Here is a 15,321-nt window from a genome sequence, read left to right on the forward strand (position 1 = left end):
GTTTCAGTTTTTCACCATTGAGAATGATGTTGGCTGCTGGTTTGTCATACATGGCCTTTATTATGTTGAGAAAAGTTCCCTCTATGCCCACTTTCTGGAGGGTTTTTATCATAAATGGGTGTTGAATTTTGTTGTAAGTTTTTCTGCATCTATTGAGATGACCATATGGTTTTTATCCTTCAATTTTTTAATATGGTTTATCACATTGATTGATTTGTGTATATTGAAGAATCCTTGCATTCCTGGGATAAACCCCACTTGATCATGGTGTATGATCTGTTTAATGTGCTGTTGGATTCTGTTTGCTAGTATTATGTGGAGGATTTTTGCATCTATGTTCATCAGTGATATTGTCCTATGTTTTTCTTTTTTTTGTGACATCTTTGTCTGGTTTTGGTATCAGGGTGATGGTGGCCTCGTAGAATGAGTTTGGGCGTGTTCCTCCCCTGCTATATTTTGGAAGAGTTTGATAAGGATAGGTGTTAGCTCTTCTCTAAATGTTTGATAGAATTTGCCTGTGAATCCACCTGGTCCTGGGCTTTTGTTTGTTGAGAGATTTTTAATCACAGTTTCAATTTCAGTGCTTGTGATTGGTCTGTTTATATTTTCTATTTCTTCCTGGTTCAGTCTCGGAAGGTTGTGCTTTTCTAAGAATTTATCCATTTCTTCCAGGTTGTCCATTTTATTGGCATATAGTTGCTTGTAGTAATCTCTTATGATCCTTTGTATTTCTGCAGTGTCAGTTGTTACTTCTTCTTTTTCATTTCTAATTCTATTGATTTGAGTCTTCTCCCTTTTTTTCTTGATGAGTCTGGCTAATGGTTTATCAATCTTGTTTATCTTCTCAAAGAAGCAGCTTTTAGTTTTATTGATCTTTGCTATTGTTTCCTTCATTTCTTTTTCATTTATTTCTGATCTGATCTTTATGATTTCTTTCCTTCTGCTAACTCTGTTTTTTTTTTTTTTTGTTCTTCTTTCTCTAATTGCTTTAGATGTATGGTTAGGTTGTTTATTTGAGATGTTTCTTGTTTTTTGAGGTAGGATTGTATTGCTATAAACTTCCCTCTTAGAACTGCTTTTGCTGCATCCCATAGGTTTTGGGTCATCGTGTTTTCATTGTGATTTGTTTCTAGGTATTTTTTGATTTCCTCTTTGATTTCTTCAGTAATCTATTGGTTATTTAGTAGTGTATTGTTTAGCCTCCATATGTTTGTATTTTTTACAGATTTTTTCTTGTCATTGATATCTAGTCTCATAGCATTGTGGTTGGAAAAGATATTTGATATGATTTCAATTTTCTTAAATTTACCAAGGCTTGATTTGTGACCCAAGATATGATCTATCCTGGAGAATACTCCACGAGCACTTGAGAAGAAACTGTAATCTGCTGTTTTTGGATAGAATGTCCTATAAATATCAGTAAAAGTCTATCCTGTTTAATGTATCATTTAAAGCTTGTGTTTCCTTATTTATTTTCATTTTGGATGATCTGTCCATTGGTGAAAGTGGGGTGTTAAAGTCCCCTATTATGTCTGTGTTACTGTCGATTTCCCCTTTTACGGCTCTTAGCATTTGCCTTATGTATTGAGGTGCCTCATGTTGGATACATAAATATTTACAATTGTTATATCTTCTTCTTCGATTGATCCCTTGATCATTATGTAGTGTCCTTCTTTGTCTCTTGCAATAGTCTTTATTTTAAAGTCTGTTTTGTCTGATATGAGAATTGCTAATCCAGCTTTCTTTTGATTTCCATTTGCATGGAATATCTTCTTCTATCCCCTCACTTTCAGTCTGTATGTGTCCCTAGGTCTGAAGTGGGTCTCTTGTAGACAGCATATATACGGGTCTTGTTTTTGTATCCATTCAGCCAGTCTATGTCTTCTGGTTGGAGCATTTAATCTATTTACATTTAATGTAATTATTGATATGTATGTTCCTATTACTATTTTCTTAATTGTTTTGAGTTTGCTATTGTAGGTCTTTTCCTTCTCCTGTGTTTCCTGCCTAGAGAAGTTCCTTTAACATTTGTTGTAAAGCTGGTTTGGTGGTGCTGAATTCTCTTAGTTTTTGCTTGTCTGTAAAGGTTTTAATTTCTCTGTTGAATCTGAATGAGATCCTTGCTGGGTAGAGTACCCTTGGTTGTAGGTTTTCCCCTTTCATCACTTTAAATATATCCTGCCACACCCTTCTGGCTTGCAGAGTTTCTGTTGAGAAATCAGCTGGTAAGCTTATGGGGATTTCCATGTATATTATTTGTTGCTTTTCCCTTGCTGCTTTTAATATTTTTTCTTTGTATTTAATTTTTGATAGTTTGATTAATATGTGTCTTGGCATGTTTCTCCTTGGATTTATCCTGTATTGGACTCTCTGTGTTTCCTGGAGTTGATTGACTATTTCCTTTCCCATATTAGGGAAGTTTTCAAGTGTAATCTCCTCAAGTATTTTCTCAGTCCCTTTCTTTTTCTCTTCTTCTTCTGGGACCCCTATAATTCAAATGTTAGTGTGTTTAATGTTGTCCCAGAGGTCTCTGAGACTGTCCTCAATTCTTTTCATTCTTTTTTCTTTATTCTGCTCTGTGGTAGTTATATCCACTATTTTATCTTCCAGCTCACTTATCCATTCTTCTGCTTCAGTTATTCTGCTTTTGATTCCTTCTAGAGAATTTTTAATTTCATTTATTGTGTTTTTCATCATTGTTTGTTTGCTCTTTAGTTCTTCTAGGTCCTTGTTAAACATTTCTTGTATTTTCTCCGTTCTATTTCCAAGATTTTGGATCATCTTTACTACCATTTCTCTGAATACTTTTTCAGGTAGACTGCCTATTTCCTCTTCATTTGTTTGGTCTGGTGGGTTTTTACTTTCCTCCTTCATCTGCTGTGTATTTCTCGGTCTTCTCATTTTGCTTAACTTACTGCATTTGTGGTCTCCTTTTCGCAGGCTGCAGGTTTGTACTTCCTGTTGTTTTTGGTGTCTGCCCCCAGTGGGTAAGGTTGGTTCAGTGGGTTGTGTAGTCTTCCTGGTGGAGGACACTGGTGCTTGTGTTCTGGTGGATGAGGCTGGATCTTGTCTTTCTGGTGGGCAGGACCGCATCTGGTGCTGTGTTTTGGGGTGTCTGTGAACTTATTATGATTTTAGGCAGCCTCTCTGCTAATGGCTGGGGTTGTGTTCCTGTCTTGCTAGTTGCTTGGCATGGGGTGTCCAGCACTGGAACTTGCTGGTCATTGAGCGGAGCTGGGTCTTAGCATTGAGATGGAGATCTCTGGGAGAGCTTTTGCTGTTTGATATTACAAGGGTCCGGGAGGTCGCTGGTGGACCAATGTCCTCAACTTGGCTCTCCCACCTACGAGGCTCAGGCCTGACAGCCGGCCAGAGCACCAAGACCCTGTCAGCCACACGGCATGTTCTGTCAAACTGTATATGATCTGGACTTCCCTCAGGCTCTCTCCAGCCATGTATTCTTATGAAGAGGAGTTGAACTAACCCAATGTGTCCTTTTTTTTTTGGCTGCAATGGGTCTTCATTGCTGCACGCGGGCTTTCTTTAGTTGCATTGTGGAGGGACTACTCTTCCTTGTGGTTTGTGGGCTTCTCATTGCGGTGTCTTCTCTTGTTGCGGGGCATGGGCTCTAGGCACATGGGCTTCAGTAGTTGTGGCATGCAGGCTCAGTAGTTGTGGCACGTTGGCTGTAGAGCTCAGGCTCAGTAGTTGTGGTGTGTGGGCTTAGTTGCTCTGTGACATGTTGGATCTTCCTGGACCAGGGCTCATGGTCCCATGTCCCCTGCATTGGCAGGTGGATTCCTAACCCCTGCGCCACCAGGGAATCCCCTGATGGGGCCTTTGTATCAAAAAAGGCCAAGATCTACTCATCAGAGAGAAGAGAGAGAGAAAAAATGGTGGTAGATAAAAAGTGGAGGGAGAGAAATGGGAAGAGCTTTGTAGACTTGGTTTGTTGGATGGGGGAGTTTTAGGTAGAGATTTGAGCTGTGGACAGAAAAGCTTTCAGGCAGCTGTGGGATGTGAGACGTTGAGAGTAAGACATGGGAAAAGACAAGTCAGAATGGCTTTAGTTATGAATTGTATTGTTTTAGATAGTAAAAGATTGTTTAAGAATAGCCAAAAAATTTTGAAATCGTTTTTAATTAATGTTGCCTGCTAGTTTGTATTTTTAAAATTTGTATATCTTGTAAAGACTAGACCACATGAAGCTTTAACTTACATTTGGATTTTAGGTAATTATGAAAACCAGTTATACAGATATTTCCCCCTTACTACTCAAGAAAAGTATTCTTTTTTAAAAATTAATTAATTAATTAATTTATTTTTGGCTGTGTTGGCTCTTCATTGTTGCGTGTGGGCTTTCTCTAGTTGTGGCGAGAGGACGCTGCTCTTCATTGCAGTTCATGGGCTTCTCATTGGGTGGCTTCTTTTGTTATGGAGCACGGGCTCTAGGCGCTCGGGCTTCAGCATTTGTGGCATGCAGGTTCAGTAGTTGTGGCTCTCGGGCTGTAGAGCACAGGCTCAGTAGTTGTGGCTCACAGTCTTAGTTGCTCCGCGGCACGTGGGATCTGCCTGGACCAGGGCTCGAACCCATGTCCCCTGCATTGGCAGGCGGATTCTTAACCACTGTGCCACCAGGGAAGTCCAAGAAAAGTATTCTTTCGTGAAGAGAGTATTTGAAGACACTCCCAGAAGTGACAACAAAGATATGAGAGAGACAGTGATATGATTACCAGGTTTTTTTTTAGTTTGTACAGGAATTTCCTCATGCGAGATGGGCAGTATGGCATAATGCAGGCAACAGAAGCTATAGAGAAATACAAGATCTCCTATTCCACCTGTCTCAGGAGGAAAAGACAAGCATGGCCACATCTTCAGAGCCAGAAGTAGCTTCATGATTTTAGTCATCCATCATCCATCCATCCATCCATCCATGAATCTGTCTTACAAATTTATTGAGCATTTACTATGTGCCAACACTAAGCTGGAAATATAGTGGAGAAAAATGCAGATATGGATCCTACTCTCATGAATAAAGTGTGTTCTTAGATCACAAATTTAATCAGTGGCCCTTCTTCTATAGACATTTGTTTAGGCAGCCAGCTGGCCCTAGAGAAGACCAAGTGATGTGTTTTCTCATCGGACTGACTTTTTTTTTTTTCAGGTAAAAATCATGTTTTCCTTTTAATTGACACCGTTTCCTCTCTCGGGTGCTACTTTGGTAATGATTAGGTCCCCACCTCTCAAGAACATTGCATCTGAACAGGCTGAGACAGAGCCAGTGTGAACACAGACCCCAAACCTGGGCTTTCGGAATAACAAGAACAGAAAAAACCAGCCTTTCTCTTCACTTACAAAGGAGTCACTCAGAGGGTCCAAAGCTCTGTTTTCCAAATGTAGAAAACTTGGAGCTCCATGCAAACTGGAAACCAAAATATATCAGAAATGAAGCATAGTGCTTCCTCAAATACTCAAGGTCTGATCATCCTGCCTCTTCTACAAGGAATGGCCCGACTCCAGTATTTTTAAAGGAAGATGTTTTGTTTCTATTTCACTTTCCAACTGGGTATCAGATCTACTAAAAGGGATACAATGAATCAGAATAAGTCAGCTCACTCACAAGAGACACTCCCAGATAATGATTATTGGTTGCTGAGATTATTCAGCACATTATTTCAAAGCGGCAAAATTCAGGACAATCTGAGAAGAGAATTCAAAAGCGGCAGCTACATTCGCTAATAGCTTCATGTGAGACACGTTCATACAACCCATTTTTCAGTGTATATGTCAAGGGGCCAAGACCCCTGATCAGCACAATAAGTTATTGTGTACATTACAGTGCACAGAACAACAGAGGGAGAGACACTTTCTTGGAGAGGTTCACACGCTCTGAAGGAGGCCGGAACCCAGCGCCCGGGCCCTCATTAGCTGGACCCCTCCTTTTCTCTGGTTACGTGGCCTCAGAGGCAGCCGTTTCCTCTAATCGATCCGCTGGCTTCTCCTCTTCCTCCTGGGGATAGAGGTCCGGGTACTTCTGCATGCGCTCCTGCATGGCGCGGAGCTGGTCTACACAGTCCGACCCCTTGGCATCCTCTGTGCTGCAGTGGAAGCAGGAAAAGGCCGCCCTGAACTGTTCCCCGCGCGGGCCGCAGGCCATCCCCCCGAGGCACGGGCTGTTCCAGCTGATGTTGTCTCTGTTGGGCAGGATCAGTCCGTGCTCCTCGGACGGATCATTGGGGTCGTCGGCCACCAGCTCCGCGTTCCCTGGAGTTTCACGGTCTTTGGTTACAAATATGCTTCGATCCCTCCCTTCCTGCCGGCTGTAGGCCATGGTGCAGCCCCGCGCTCCGACCTCGCGGCGATTGTGGCAGCGGCCTCGCGCCCTGACCTCTCCGCTGCGGGGCGGGTGGCTTTGGAGCGACATTGTTATGGGCACTCAGGAGTACTTTTGTTTGCAGAACATTGCAAAAAACACTGATGAGAAGCTCAGACTTCAGGGAGAGAATGGAGGAGGGGGAAGGTTGGCAGAGCTGCCAGGAATTACTGTGGGGACAAGCTTCTCAGAACGGTACGTCCTGGAACATACACCGAAAGAGTTATCCTTCTTCTATAGTATTTCTGTGACTAAAATAATGGTACAGTAATAATGAAGCTAATATGTATCCCCACCAATTCCATCCACATCTTCTGCTCTCTGCCCTTTATTATCCTTTCTCAAGTCTTTTTCAGACTTCTAGGCATGCTGTCTTTTTGAGAAATTTTCTTGGCTCCCATTAGAGTTTTTTCTTTCAGCTCCATGAGATTCAGCTTTATTTACAAAATGTTGGTTTTATGAGTTCATATCATTCTTTTACTGGCAGCTCTAAAACCCTTTCTCTTGCCAGTAAAGGGAAAAAGGCAAAGAAGAGTTAGGAAGCAGCATTTCTGAAGATAAAAAACAGAAATCACTTTCTAGGACATCAAAAGGCAATGAATTGGGCTTCCCTGGTGGCGCAGTGGTTGAGAATCTGCCTGCCGATGCACGGGACATGGGTTCGAGCCCTGGTCTGGGAAGATCCCACATGCCGCGGAGCAACTGGGCCCGTGAGCCGCAACTACTGAGCCTGCACGTCTGGAGCCTGTGCTCTGCAACAGGAGAGGCCGCGATCGTGAGAGGCCCGCGCACCGCGATGAAGAGTGGCCCCCACTCGCCGCAACTAGAGAAAGCCCTCGCACAGAAACGAAGACCCAACATAGTCATAAATAAATAAATAAATAATAATTAAAAATGAATGTCTGCTTATAAAAAAAAAAAAGGCAATGAATTGAGAAACATCTAGCCCATTTCATGAGACAGTGCCAACCTCTTAGTTCTGTTCTTTTAAGGGAAGCCCCGTGCATGGATTCTACATCTCAGATTTATTAATCCACATAGCTTCCCATGCATCAAATCCCTGTCTTTTTCTTAATTTGTCTTAGCTGAACTAAATGAAAATCAATCTTTGTTGAACTCAAGTTTGGGAGAGCATCTAGGGAAGCCTGGGCACAAACTTCTGGGGAAAGGCGAAGAAGTCTGGAGGTTAGCTCAACTCCTAGTTCAGAACAGCTGTAATTTTTCTATTCTTCCTGTAGAGATTATTTCCTCTACCCTTTTATTTTCTATTAAACCTTCATTTTTTAAAATATGATAGCAGATATCAAATAAAATTATACAACTATCCAAGTAATATTGATATATCATACATCGTCTTTTCTACATACTAAGTACTGTGATAATCACTTTTTATTCACTGTGTTCTTTACTTCCCATAATAATCCTACAAACTGAGTATAATTATTCACATATTATATATGAGAAACTTAAGGCTCAAAGAGGTTACATATTTAATCCAAGGTCACACAGCAGTTAAGTGGCAAAGACGGGATTCAAACACAGGGCTGTGTGATTTAGAAGAATATGATTTTAACCACTGATACAATCACACAGTATTCCCTAATGTTCTGATACTTACTTAAATAATTGTGTGATTGTGTCTACAGGGATCCTTGAGTTCCCAGTTTCAGAACTAAAGATAAAATTATACAAAGATATACATACTTAACATAATAATTTATTCAATGTCCTTTAAAATATGACAATACAAATTAAGGATTTGCATATTGCCACTTAATCCCAGATAGCTAAATGACTTATAAAATCAGAGAAAGGGATGCATTAGGTATTGGAACCTAAAAGTCCCTCATTTCTTTATCCAGCACTCTGCATACTAAATTGTCTGTCCAAACAAGCTCCAACTCAAATATGTTGCTTCCTAAAACCTTTCATCTCACTTCAGGAAATCACCAAGTCTCATCCCAGTCTATGAACACTCATGTTTGCTGACTGTCATCTGGTTTGGTATAAGAATACAGGCTCCACGGTGTCTACAAAGCCAACTTCTACAGTTACTTAGACCCCAAGCAAAACTGGAAATCTGGGTTCAATTTACAAGATGCTCCTTCAACTCAAAGCAAAATAGAGAATAGGTTCTGCGTCTCCTATCTTGGAGAGAGATGAAGTTGGGAAAGGCTGGCCTTTTTCTCATCAGACTCTGGATGCTTCCTCTGAGAGAGGTGTGAAGTTAAAGTCTGGGAAATTTCTCCCATGGTACCACGGCCTCACCTGGAAGGCAAGGGGCCCTTTTAGATCTATTCTACTGCCTTCCCACACTCTGCCACATCCTTGCATTCACCTTTCACTATTCCAACTCACCAACATAAAAATATTCCTTCCTACATTCAGGAGATTTACAACTGCAAGAAATGGAGCCACGTAACTTGTAGGAACTGAAGGAGATATTGGTGACTGGCAGAAACAGGAGGCTTGAAGGTAGGACTGATAAAATAGAATTTGAGAAGGATGAAGTGGTGTCTCTGAGTAAGACGGAAGCAGAGCAGGAGTATGTTAAGCATTTGTAAAGATGTGAAGGGAAAGGACAGGATGATAGCTTTGTTCACCAAATCACAGTACGCAAGAACTTGAGAGCACAGCTTTAAGTTATAGAGAGTAGTTTTAGGGAAGATAGAACAATAGCTTTAAACAACAGCAAATGATTCAAGAAAAATTGAAGTAAACACAATAATGATATCATTAGTTAGTAACAGAAGTTAAAAATAGTTACCACTTTTAAAGTTGACATGAGAAATGAAAACATGTTTCTCTTTGACCTCCCTCAGTCAGAGGTAGATATCTGGATGGACCTCTGTCTGATCCAAAGGTATTCCATTTAAGTGGAAATTTAAATTATTCTTAAAGTGATTTTAACTTTAGGCAATAGATTGAGCAGAAGAAAGTCTGCTCAATAGCTGAATAACTATTGAATAACTCAAATCTACCAAACTCCTTCTGTACTCCAGCCTGTATCTTTTTCACCTGTTCTTTTATTGTTTTCTCAAACAAAACAAACAAACAAAAAATTGGAAAGAGTGACAATCCCCTGTCTTTATTCCATCTTGGTTTTCCCTCCATACTTTTGATAGTTCCTCAGACAATCATCATATAAGCTAGACTGGATTCTGAAGAAAGGTCCCATGGAAGGTAAGTAACTCTTCCAGCTGAGGGATGTGACTTTTGGAAACGACCTAAATGTCTATCAGAAGATGACTGGATAAAGAGAATGTGGTATATATATGCAATGGAATGTTATCGTGTGACATTCAACCAGTTACTTAATTTCCTGAGCCTCACGTTTCTCAGTGACACAGTTAGGGATTATAAAACTTGACTCACAGGACTGTTGGATGGATTAAATAGGACAACACATGTAGAGCACCTCCATTAATCACTGGCATGTAATGTCATGGAGTACACACACACAAACACACACACAAACACACACACACACACAATGTTATTTCCAAAAAGATAAGTTTAACTCCATTGGTTTAGTGTTATTTTGGTTTCCCCCCAATAGTCAAGGAATAGATTGTTAAGAATGACCAAAGCAGAGGAGAGTAGACAAAAAGTGGGAGTGATTGAATCAGCAAGGTCTCGTCCAATGGGAACTAAATTGGAAGCTGAAAGAGCTCAATTTAGTTCTGACACTGCCACGCAATGCCTATGTGACTTTTGAAAAAATCGTTTAATTCTCTTTCTAAACATGTGTTGAAATAGACTGCTATAATTGTGTGCTTCTAGATTATTTCATCCTTGGAATAGATAAACAAGATAGAGAAATAATTATATAATCCAGGGTTTGAAGGAACACTGTGTTCTTAATGCTATTTTGAAAGTGGTTCTTCCAGGGCTGACTGGTGTTTGGGTGTCCACCCCTGGGCTTGAAAACCACTAGCAAGATGCCTTGCAAAAATTTCACTCAAATCACCACCTCCCAGTTGGCCCTCTCTGCTGTCATTTCCCAGTGCTGTCAAATAACTTCATTCATTCAAGTTGGACATTGATATGCTTTGAAATCCTTGGGACAAAAAAAAGCAATCTCTTCAGCCGGGGTTTGGTCAGTGGAGAAAAATCTCACGGCAGAGATCTGAAACTCTACAATTCCTCTCCTTTGTTTCGTCATCTAGTCACTGCAAACCCTGGAAATAGGATGAAGTTCAGAAAAAGTTGCAAGAGGACAGAAAGGAAAAATTTCCAGGTTAGTAGTAGGGAGAGTATAGTGCAGAACACGTCCGCTGATCAAGGTAAGAAGTGAACAGGCTGTGAAATAAGAGATCGTTTCCACATCTGACTCCTCCCTGATAGAATTGTGATGGAAAATACTGCAGTGAAAGGTGGGTTGGGATGACCTGTGGAAATGCGATTTAGCCTGCCCACTGCTGTTCACTTAAACAGTCCTGTAACCAGTGCTTGTCTGAATCTTGGTGGCAACATCCCTGACTCTGATTCTTCCAATTTATCATTCTCCCTGTTTCCTGTCTTTCTTGTAATCCTACATTATTTCTTTCCTGCCACTATGAAATTTTAAAAGCGATTTTTATTTTGTTGAGGGGATGAAGGGATTTTTCATTGGAGTGCTTTCTCTGGCTTTTGGTAGGAGATAAATGAGTGCAAGTAAGAATGGGATCAAAAGGAAGGGAAGAGAAACTAAAGGGAACAAGATGTAATTTTTGGTTTTGTTTTGTTTTGAGAGAGCAACAGAAGGGCAGGCGAAATGGATATGGGGTGGGGTCCGGGATGAGTAAGGAGGAGAGTCTGGCGTGAACACTTGTTTGTCTTGCTCTCCCACCAGACTGCGAGGTTTCTGAGGTTAGCTGCTGGATCTTTTCATTTTTTTAAATTTATTTTTTATACAGCAGGTTCTTATTAGTTATCTATTTTATACATATTAGTGTATATATGTCAATCCCAGTCTCCCAATTCATCCCATCCCCCCCAACTTTCCCCCCTTGGTGTCCATACATTTGTTCTCTACATCTGTGTCTCTACTTCTGCCTTGCAAACCAGTTCATATATACCATTTTTCTAGATTTCACATATATGCGTTAATATATGATATTTGTTTTTCTCTTTCTGACTGACTTCACTCTGTATGACAGTCTCTAGGTCCATCCACGTCTCTACAAATGACCCAATTTCATTCCTTTTCATGGCTGAGTAATATTCCATTGTATATATGTACCGCATCTTCTTTATCCATTCGTCTGTCAAGGGGCATTTAGGTTGCTTCCATGACCTTAGCCACTGGATCTTATTCATCTTTCTAACATACAACAGCTGCCCAGTGCTTGAATTGAGTCAGTATCCTATCCCTCTTATATCCCCAATTCTCTGGTGACATAGTAGATAGTGGAAAAGAGCATGCGTTTTGGAGTCAGCAGGACTGAATTTGAATTCTGCTCTGTCACTTAGTGATCTCTGCCATTTTTCTGATTCTCATTTTCTTTATCTGAAAAAAATGGGGGTGCTGATGGAAAGTAGTTTATAAAGTTGTAGTGAGGATTAAATAAGATAATGCATGTGAGCATCTAGCAGGCACAGCGTTGGCATATGGTAAATGTTCCATGAAAGTAGTTCTTCTTATTATTCTTGCTAATTAGCGATGTGACCCTGGATAAGTCATTTCCTCACTGTAGCATGTGAAGGATGACAATTGTTACATAAAGTGTTGTAAAGATTTAATGAGATAATCCTTGTAAACTACCCAGTAAGTGTCTGTAATATAGTAGCTGTTCATTAAATGTTAGTTCCCTTCCTTATATTCCCAGCTGTCTGTCCCATTCTTTTCTTTCACTTTTCCTCTGAATGTAACCAGTCCTCTAGCCAAACCGAACAACTTGTTCTAAGATGTCCTTCAGTGTTTGTCATCACACCTTTGCTCATTTAATTGCATAATCTCTTTTTCTGCATTCCTGTCTCTGTCTATTGCAACCTTGGACATCTTTTAAGGCTTATCTCAAATACCACCTGCTTCACTATGTATTACATAAGTAAGCTTCCCAACTAGGTTATCTCTCCTTCCTGAAACACTCCCTTAGCATTCTGTTTTATTTCTTTAGTAGTGCACACCTTCTTCCTCTCTGAGTTACAGGCATTTCTGTTCTCCGTATGTGCCACACACCCTTTCCCCAACTATTGATGGTACAATCACAGGTCTCTTCCCCTTCCCACCCCAGGCACATTTATCCACCAGGGTCCAACTGACTATCTAGGAAACTGTCATCTCTGGAAAGACTGGATTCTTTCTTCTGAAAGAAGGAAAAGGCTCTTTTGCTGAATTCACATATTGAGTTAAATGCCTCTGGTGTGTCCTCATAGTAACCCTAGGACACCCTTTCATAAATCACACACGGTTTCACTGCAAAATACTGAAATTGTCTGTTTACATGACAGGGTCCTACAATGAATTTTAAGCTCCTCAAAGGGAAGTCAGGGCTTGTATTCTATTCATCTTTGTAGCCCTAGTCCCATATACATTGTCTTACCTGCAAACCTTGTGCAGTGCTTGAAAACTGTGAGAGCTCAGTGAAGTTACCCTTAACAATCCACTCCCGCAGTCTGTCATAACACACACTAAATATATCTCTGCTGTTTTGTTGAAGTATAAATTTAATTCCTTGCAAAGATAGGAAATTGCTATAATCTGAAACACAAAAAAATTATAAGTATGCTCAAAGAAGGGAAAAATACTATTTCACTCATATTTTTTCTACCTTTGGCTTATATGGTAATCCAACTATTAAATTAGCTGGTTATCCACTTTGTGAAATAGCAATGTTCCCGAAAAATTTTCAGATGATAACACTGTAAAATCAAATTATAGTGTGAGTACAGGAAGAACTGTCCTTTCTCTTCAAAGAAAATGACTTGAATAGCAAGAATTCCTCTGGAAGAGTAAAACAAGAAATGTTCCCTTACTGTGTGTGGGATGTAAAATTTCCCCTTGCAGGTTTTTCTTTCCATGTAGATTTTTACACTTGGATCTGCTGGAGTGAACCTGTATATACAAGTTGAGGTCATAGAAAGAAACTGACTCCATGTACAGCACCAAACGTTTGCAGATTACAGATATAAGAATTTCAGTGGGGCTTCCCTGGTGGCGCAGTGGTTGAGAATCCGTCTGCCAGGGGGACGGATTTAAGCCTGGTCTGGGAAGATGCCGCATGCTGCAGAGCAACTAAGCCTGTGCGCCACAACTACTGAGCCTGTGCCCTAGAGCCCGTGAGCCACAACTACTGAGCCTGTGCCCTAGAGCCCGTGAGCCACAACTACTGAGCCTGTGCCCTAGAGCCCATGAGCCACAACTACTGAGCCCGTGGACCACAACTACTGAAGCTCACATGCTTAGAGCCTGTGCTCTGCAACAAGAGAAGCCACCGCAATGAGAAGCCTGCACACCACAACGAAGAGTAGCCCCTGCTCGCCGCAACTAGAGAAAGCCCATGTGCAGCAATGAAGACTCAACGCAGCCAAAAATAAATAAATAAATAAATAAATAAATTTATCAATCAATCAATCAATTTATAAAAAAAAAGAATTTCAATGGACAGAAATCAAGAATATAGGAAGATGGCCAAAAGGCCATCATTAATTAAATAATTAAATTAACTACTTTTTTCATTAAGTTAAAAAATGAATAATATTTATTAAACAGTTTCATTTCTTTCTTGTCTTCACTTTTTTTCTGGTTCACCAAAACAAGCCTCTCATCTATGCCAACTATCTTAAAACAAAGCACAACTTTTGTTAGAAAAGGAAAAATGTGAATGCCTTATCTAGAAGTAATATACAAAAAGTTCATTCACAAAAAAGAGAGACTAAGGCTATCTCCTCTCTCTCTACGTGCAATTTTTTTTACGCTCACTGACCATTTGCTGAATAGCTGAAAGGAAGAAAATTTTGTGCCATTTTCGCTTTTCCCAGAAGTTGTGCTGTATTTCTTGGAATGAATTTCAGTACTTTCTTTCCATCTTCAGATGACATATGAACTTTCTCACAATGTCAGCAGCCAGAGCTGGAGGATTTGTGGGGATACACATTTTGAATACAAAGATTCTTGGGAACGAGAAAGAACTCAAATACAGATATTGGCTGTTCTCTATACCGTGGACTCTTGAGAAGAGCAGGGCTTAAATACTTAATATTTTGGTGCCAGGAGTAAATCAAATGGACAATGGTGCAAAAGTAAAAATGTTCCTGGAACAATTGGAGGTCAGTTGGCAACTTTAACTTGGACTTCTCAGCCTTACATTTGGTCTTCATATTGTGCTTTGTACCTAAACTCACCCCTTCGAGGGCCAGGCACAGTTCCTCTGGCTGAGATTTTTCCTGTGTATGCTCAAGGAGAAGTAAAAAAACGGACTCACTGCTCCTCGTGCCAGTGTGTCTTTCTGTTGCACTAAAGGAAAGCAACCACATGGACTGCCATGAAGAGATTTGGCAAACCTGGCTTGTAGGGTTGATTTCCATAGGATGTAAGATTAGAATTAATTATTCAAATGAGGGCAGTTAAAGAACCCTCAGGCGTTTTGAATGTTCTGGAAAAAAAAAAAAAAAAAAGCTCAAGAAAGGAAAAGATACTGGAACATTTCAGTGAATATCTAAATAAATTTATACAGGCCCTGGCATGTAACTTATTATTTAAACTATCTAATCTAGGACTTAAATGATACTTTAAAGAAAAAATTCCCACCAGTGACATGCACAAAAACTGATTTAAAAAAATAGAATATATGCATACAAAAGAAGCAATTCTGGGGCTTCCCTGATGGCGCAGTGGTTGAGAATCTGCCTGCTAATGCAGGGGACACGGGTTCGAGCCCTGGTCTGGGAAGATCCCACATGCCGCGGAGCAACTAGGCCCGTGAGCCACAACTACTGAGCCTGCGCGTCTGGAGCCTGTGCTC

General features: G+C 40.4%; 1 pseudogene across 1 annotated transcript; it reads right to left on the reverse strand.

The window, feature by feature from the left end:
• LOC309610277 (mitochondrial intermembrane space import and assembly protein 40 pseudogene) lies at positions 1 to 9,141 on the reverse strand (annotated as a pseudogene). The gene is made up of 2 exons (XR_014249711.1): positions 5,150 to 9,141; positions 1 to 5,074 (listed from the first exon to the last, which is right to left on the reverse strand). The product of XR_014249711.1 is annotated as a mitochondrial intermembrane space import and assembly protein 40 pseudogene (transcript).
• Positions 9,142 to 15,321: the final 6,180 nt, after the last annotated feature.

Source organism: Balaenoptera borealis, assembly GCF_965194805.1.
Source record: "Balaenoptera borealis genome assembly, chromosome: 13".
NCBI classification, from domain to species: domain Eukaryota; kingdom Metazoa; phylum Chordata; class Mammalia; order Artiodactyla; family Balaenopteridae; genus Balaenoptera; species Balaenoptera borealis.